This window comes from Triticum aestivum, chromosome 5B (assembly GCF_018294505.1).
Source record: "Triticum aestivum cultivar Chinese Spring chromosome 5B, IWGSC CS RefSeq v2.1, whole genome shotgun sequence".
NCBI classification, from domain to species: Eukaryota; Viridiplantae; Streptophyta; class Magnoliopsida; order Poales; family Poaceae; genus Triticum; species Triticum aestivum.
Window position 1 is genome coordinate 347,371,254 of NC_057807.1, and position 7,388 is coordinate 347,378,641.

The 7,388-nt window shown below is 42.6% G+C and overlaps 1 long non-coding RNA gene across 5 annotated transcripts; it reads right to left on the bottom strand.

Annotated features, from left to right (window-relative positions):
* Nucleotides 1-1,558: 1,558 nt before the first annotated feature.
* LOC123111788 (uncharacterized) lies at nt 1,559-5,267 on the bottom strand. Of its 5 annotated transcripts, none has more exons than XR_006454741.1 (7): nt 5,193-5,246; nt 4,928-5,034; nt 4,436-4,540; nt 2,564-2,627; nt 2,330-2,429; nt 2,063-2,122; nt 1,559-1,931 (listed from the first exon to the last, which is right to left on the bottom strand). It is a non-coding gene; the product is annotated as an uncharacterized lncRNA (long non-coding RNA). The 5 variants fall into 5 exon arrangements; XR_006454738.1 differs by having other exon boundaries at nt 1,559-1,722; nt 1,833-1,931; nt 4,436-5,034; nt 5,193-5,223; XR_006454737.1 differs by having other exon boundaries at nt 4,928-5,037; nt 5,193-5,207.
* Nucleotides 5,268-7,388: the final 2,121 nt, after the last annotated feature.

A 7,388-nucleotide genomic window follows, 5' to 3' on the forward strand; every position in this document is an offset into this window, starting at 1 on the left:
ACCATGTCCATGGTCAAGGACTGTGATCAACATGTCAATGTCAGTATCAGTGTCAGTCTCAACGTCTGTATCAATCAGTCTCAGTGCCATTCTCAGTGACAATCTCCAGCGAATAAACATGAGTGTTAAACCCGGCTGAATGTTATTTCCTATGGATGGACTAACCAGTTTATTATTATGTATTGAGTATTTCCTTGGGATGATTTAAATTTATGAGCTAGTTGAATTCGAATGGTGAAATATAAGCCCTTTATGTGATGTCTCTCAGACGTCCGACTGTGGCATTCTTGTTATTTACTTTTGATATAAGCCCTTTATGTGATGTCGCTCAGACGTCCGACTTTGGCATTCTTGTTATTTACTTTTGATATAAGCCCTTTATGTGATCTCGCTCGGACGTCCGACTGTGGCATTCCTGTTATTTACAGTTGATATAAGCCCTTTATGTGGTCGCTCAGACGTCCGACTGTGGCATTTCTCGTTATTTACTTTTGATATGAGACATTTATGTGATGTCGCTCAGACATCCGACTGTGGCATCCATATTATTTACTTTCAATATAAGCCCTTTTCGAGACATCGCTTAGACGTCCGACTGTGGCACGCACTATCGTTTATATTTCAATATAAGCCCTTTATGTGGTGTCGCCCTGACGCTCGACTGCGGCTTGTTAATTTATTTTTACCTTTAGAGGCGTCGCTTCAGACACCCGATCGGTCTTCACTGATTTTATTGGGATTTCAGGAGGACTACCGCCTGACTTCCTTTTTATTTAACATACAGTGAAAATTTATTATCTGAGTGTGCATTACTAGTCTGCTCATGTGCATCATGTTTGCATTTGTTATATCTTATGTCCAAACTATCTTGCGAGTACATTCAAAGTACTCACCTGGCTTATTGATTTGGCCAGATGTTGACGAAGGCGATCTTATGGATGAAGAGTACGATAGCGAGTCCGACGCCTAGAGGAGTCCCAGTCAGTCTCGTGCGATCCTGGAGTTGGTCACTTGTATTCTATACGCTTCCGCTACCCAGAATAAAAATCATCAAGCCTCACTCCGGCGCTCGATGGCAAAGGCTGCAGGCTGTTTGCCATCTGCCAGCTGATGGCAAAGAGCCCAAATAGGCCAGCCAAACATGACACGTGGCCTCTTTGCCATCTGCCAGCTGATGGCAAAGCTCTTTGCCATCTGCCAGCAGATGGCGAAGTGACTATATTGCCCCATTTAATTTTGATTTTTCTTATATCAATTCATTTTCACAGAAATCAAACACAAATATATTTATATGACCAATATAGCATATTCAACACATATTACCAATAGTCATGAACACATATGTATCCAACCATGTTACCAATAGTAGCAAGTTTCATCCGTACATATACATAGTTTCATCAATATTACACAGTTTCATCCATAGGTAGCAAGTTTCACAAGGTCAAAACAAAAACTAAATACAAGAAAACATACTTCTTGGACCCTGAAAACAACGGACAGCGGTTCTTCCACTTGAAATCAACACCATGGCTCACAGGCAGAATACTGGCAGCAATAATCAAATAAACTATACAAGGAGTTGTTTCGATTCCACAACAAGGATCAAAACATGCACAACCATGTCTTATGTTGCAACTGAACAACACATACTACAGCCATCAAAACCAGCAGATTGACAGGTTAGAGTCAATCCCACCATCTCATTTACTCCTCCCTTCCCTTGAGAAAAACAAAATTCTTTACAAATAAAATAGCCAGCACATGGAATATATTTGCTGTGCTCTAAGCATCTCAACTCAGCGTCAGTAGTGATGGCACAACACACATACCTTGGTTTTTACGTGCTCTTTCTACTTGACATCCTTGTTATACTTGTCTTTGTGGAAGTCCATGATCTTGCAAGCAGGATGGTCCTATTTCCGATGGACCTGCATGGGCGGTGACAAGATAACCATGAGAAATGGAAATGCTGACAGTCGCGCACAAACAATTGAAGAAGAATCTCAAGAAAATGCTAAAACTTGGGCTCAAACAATTGAAGAAGGAAATGCAGCACTACCTCAACCAGGTGCAAGCCCATCCTGGATACAACTTTATGCCCTCGGTACAACATTATGACCTGCAAAGTTGAAACATGATATGTGAAAGCCTATGATCTTGCAAATCAACAATATAACATGTTTGTTAACGCACAACAAGGAAGCTTCAGTTCAAAATTATATGATGTTGCACACTTTCAAACGTGGCTCTGTTCTAAGCATTCCAACTCAGCTTCAGTTGTGGTGTGACGACAAATTTACCCAAGCAGGATGATTTTATCACATACCTTGTTCTTTTAGGCGATCTTTCTCCATGGCATCCTTGGTATACTTGTCTTTGTGAAAGCCTATGATCTTGGAAACAGGAGGGCCTGATTTCCCAAGGACCTGCACATGCGGCAACGAGAAAACCATGAAAAACAGAAATTCCGACAGTTGCGCACAAGCAATTGAAGAAGGATCTCAAGAAAATGGTAACACTTGGGCACAAATAATTGAAGAAGAAGGAAATGCAGTGGTACCTCAACTGGGTTCAATCCCATCCTGGGAGCCATCCGAAGAGCATCCTGGGCACTACATCATGCCCTGCAAAAAATAAGAAGCATGCCATGTTCAGCATCTGAATGTTGAACCGAGCAGGTTCAGGTTTGTGCAATCCCGTGTCAAACTCCCTAGTAGATGCATTGATAGTTGTACATTTGATATATGGTTAATTTAAAGCGATCGCCATCACCAAAAAAACAAATATTTTAGGCGAGTTAAACAGTGCAAATCACAGTGGACACATGAATCGTGCAGATGTGATCCTACCACTTCACTTGTCCAAACTTAAGATGATGACTACACACAAACACACACACGCACACGCATATGCTTGGTCGTTGCCAAGTAACCAAGCAAGTTCAGGTTTCATTTTTTTTCTTGATAAATCTCCTCCTAAAAGAAAACAGCATCTTCTTATTACTAATTGGAGGCACCTTTTAAGTACTCTAATTAATCCACATCATTAAAATTAATTACACTGTTGGATTTTGAAATTTACGTACAGGATAGAATGAAAACTTGCGTAACACAAATGATCCTGTCCCATTGAAAAACGATCTGACACGACCCACGTTAGTGAAACAAACAAAAAAAATCCTCCAGCCGTTCCCTCGAAATAAAAAAGTAAAGCGTCCAGATCAAAAAAAGAAAGAAAAAGGAAAGTGTCATCACCTAAAAAACTTCCAACGAAAAAGGAGAAAGAAAACCACAATCCCGTAAAAGGCTCCATCTCAATAAAATACTCTGCCGGTTAAAATATTCATGGAGTCCTCTACATGGACGCTACCTCCTCCTCCTTAAATTGTGCTCTCCTACCTATGTTCGCTGGCGGTGATTATTTCTTCCGTCATATGGAGTCCGCTCGGCAACCATGCAATCTCTTTTTCAACTACAGCAACCCATCAGGTATATCAACCTCAACATATGAATTTCAATTTCCAAGTACAGTAATCAATCATGTATACGTACATGATTTTATCTCATGATACTGATTTAGCAGGTACTACCCAATCAAGCAATCTACGCATATATACTCTACAACACGATCTACACATGATATGTTGATTTAGCATGTACAATCCACTCAAAAAATGCATATCCGGATATCCTGATCGTATTCCACTTTGACCTTTCAGTCGTATTTCAGTTATATATGTCAAGTACAGATGTGGAAGCCGTCGAGACCGGCCGCAAGATGGCACCGGTGCTGTGTGGCAAGAAAGACTTGGATCGAGTCAAGACTCAATACTAATGGATATACTCAACAAGATGACCAACCTAGGAAATCAGATTAGAAGAAGATTAGGTGGTATTTTCTATTTATTTATTTTTGATCCTTTTTGAGGAATCAAACTAAAGTTTTGACTTCTTGGGTTGGCCTTATTAGGCCACTTAAATTGTGATTCAGTTTTCATTGGTGAGTTTTGTTGGTGCAGATAGCACAGGGGCAGCCGGTCAATGTCCCGGGAAAGAGTAGTACATCAGATCATGTTTCCCATAAAGGGTGTACAAGCAAACAACATTTGATGGGTGTCGTACACAAAAACAAAATCAGCAGGCAACATTTTAAATGTGTCCATGATATCGAATATAGCAATGACATCCATGTAACCTAAGAAAATCCAGATCTACATCCTGCATGTCCACAAGTTTTTTTTTTGACAAGTTTGAATCCAGTCCACATTTGTACTTCTATGCTTACTACTCTTTTGCAAGGGAGCATGCCGTTCTTCTGCAAGGGAAAGCCTATCTGCTTTCACTAACTAATTGGTCAGCATGTGGATGAGCATGTAATGCCCGACAAAGATAAAACACTCAGGATGAAGCGACCCATTTTCAGGAAGCAATACCGTGTAACAACCAGCTCTAATAGCTCCTGTTGTATGCCGCCGTGCGCTAGCTTCATCCGATGTCACAAGCTCCATGTGGTTTATACATTCTGTCATAAACAATGACTATGATAGCAAAGCAACCGTCAGTGAAAATGATATTAAGATGTATGGACCTAGATGATGCCCTATTTGTCGCCTTATATCTGATGTGAATTGTAGTTACAATAATTTTGCTAGCCAGCTCATAGATGTTGAAGAAAAATCTTTGCAGTAAGGAAACTTCAAACCATACTTCCATGGCATGACAAATGAGAGCACTCATTTCTTGAACATTTGCACGTTTAAGAACTGCCCCATATATATTGGAAATGGTGGCGTATGAATGAGCCACTTAGGTTCTCCTAGTCATTTAAATCTATATCAACTATCAGAACAGCTTGAGCCATCCTGGAAAGTGTGGGTATCCATGTTCTTAAGTACCAACTAATCGTACGAATCAATGTTACATACCTCTAAAAGAAAATGAACAAATTGTATATTGGCTTTTAATCCCCAGGTGCAAGAACACATGACCGCTCCAGCTCAAAGTCCAGTTCCCCATTCGTCTCTGGAACTCACTGCTAGAAAAAAGGCACACAAAACTGTAAGCATAAATAGAATTTCTCAGCTCTATCCAATGCCAATAAAATGCTTCAGGACGTTTGCATGAACTGCATACAACTAAACAACACAAAATAGGGCATCTACATCCAATGGAGGGAACCAAATAAATTACCTCCAGATAATTTTTCAAGGCAGATGTCGTGACCGTGAAGAAGTGGACTCCCAGCGTGAGGTCGTTGGCCTGATGCTATTCAGTCCTCATATGTCACAAAAATAAATATTTAGCAACAACAGTAAGGAAAGGGAAGCACCCTTCTGCTAGAGCACTGCTTAGAAGAATCTGAACAAATATCTATATTGCAAAATTAATATAAACATACTGGAAACGGCCACCAATCAACTTTCTTCCTGAAAATCAGAACAGAGAGGAACATAGTGGAGATATAACGGGACATACACATGAAGGGCGTGGCATATCTGCTTGGAGGTTCACGACGATGGCCGGATGAACTCGTAGTGGTTAAGATTTGGCGACGGAGGATGTTGACAAGTCGAGGTGCCGGTGGTAGGAGTCGAAGTCGAAGCGCCGACCGGTGTCAGAGGAACGATGCCACTATGGTTGGCTGGCCAGAGGAGGCGAGTGGAGAGGTCGGGACGGCGAGTGGCCGAGGACGGCGACGGCGAGTGGAGAGGTCGCCGTGGGGGACCGCACGCATGCTCCCTCCCCGACGGACGGCGACGGCGAGTGGAGAGGTCGCCGCGGGGGACCGCACGCACGCTAGGGAAAGGGGGGGCCTCTGCGGGCGGCGGGGTGGTGGGGTGGTGGGCGGCGGCGGGGTGGTGGGTGGTGGGGCGGCAGCGGGGCGGCGGGGTGGTGGGGCGGCGGGGCGGCGGGTGGTGGGGCGGCGGGGCGGCGGGGTGCTGGGGCGGCGGCTGGTGAGATGCGTGCAGATGCGTGGGAGAGGAGGGGAGAGAGGGAGAGGAGGGGAGAGAGGGAAGGGATAACCCCACAGTTTTTTATCTGGAAAAAAATAACCCCATCTCTTTGCCATCTGCCAGCAGATGGCAAAGAATCTTTGCCGTCTGCTAGCAGATGGCAAAGAGGTGGGGCTGGTACACCGTTACATTCTTGACGTCCACATGATTTGCCAACCTCTTCGCCATCTGCTGGCAGATGGCAAAGATTATTTGTCATCTGTTGGCAGATGGCAAAGAATTGGCTGATGGCAACCATGTTCTTTGCCGTCTGTCAGTTCTTTGCCATCTGTTTTTTATAAGCAGATGGCAAAGACGTTCTTTGCCATCAGCTGGCAGATGGCAAAGAGCTGGCTGATGGCAAATTCCCAGTTTCCAGTAGTGAATTACTAAGTTCAGGAACTATGTTCTAAACTTAAGCATTTGTTCTTTGAGCTTAAATGCATTTATTCCCTGAACATAAACGGGTTGGTTCTCTGAACTTAAGTGTGTGCATTCTGTGTGTATTGGAGTATTACATATATTCAGTTTTGCTGTTGGATTTGGGTCATCGTAGTGACTGTTGAGCTTACTTTTCAGTGCAGCTCATGGCTTAGCTGCGGCACGCCTCACATTGCTTCTCCTCGCTGGACTAGTCGACCTACAAGAGATCAACTCAAACAAAAATACCCAAGGTGAAATTAAACTGAATTAGTGATGCTTGATGAAAGCCTTAAGTCCGATCCCAATACCTGAGGTCGTTCACCTCCGCCATGGACAAGGTCAGTTCAACTTCACTTACTACACCTATTGCCACTGAAAACTGAACTCTGATTATTGCCACTGATTTCTTGTACTGCCTTCCATGAAATAACCTGACAAAAGAATACTGAACATTGTGCACTAAGCTGACGAAGTGTTGTCAGTACATGGTTTGTTTTGTAAAATATCGTCAATTCATGAAAAAAGCAAAAACACAAATAGACATTGTTCTCTTGTCCGTTCTGTATGTATTCTATCATCAGTTCAAAGAGAAGAAATTCCCTTTTCTTCAATGTATATTGTATCGTCAGTTCGGTGTGTATTTTTGTTCTTTGTTCTCCGGTACACAGAGAAGAAAATATCGTCAGTGCATGAAAAGAGAATTTCTATACTAAACTCAGTATTAGTTTGGTGTGTATTCTATTATCAGTTTGGTGTGTATTCTGTTGTCAGCACGGCCAACTATAGTTCCCGCTGGTCGCCTTGGCCACCCTTGGTAAGAAATCAAGATTGTAATATGTAGGCACAAGAACATGACTCCCCAGTAATTCGGGTTTTCGAATTTATCAAGTTCTATTGTTTTGAACTTGCCCGACATCTAAACTAGAACTACACCATACACAAATTTTCCATCATGAACATCGTGTGTAAC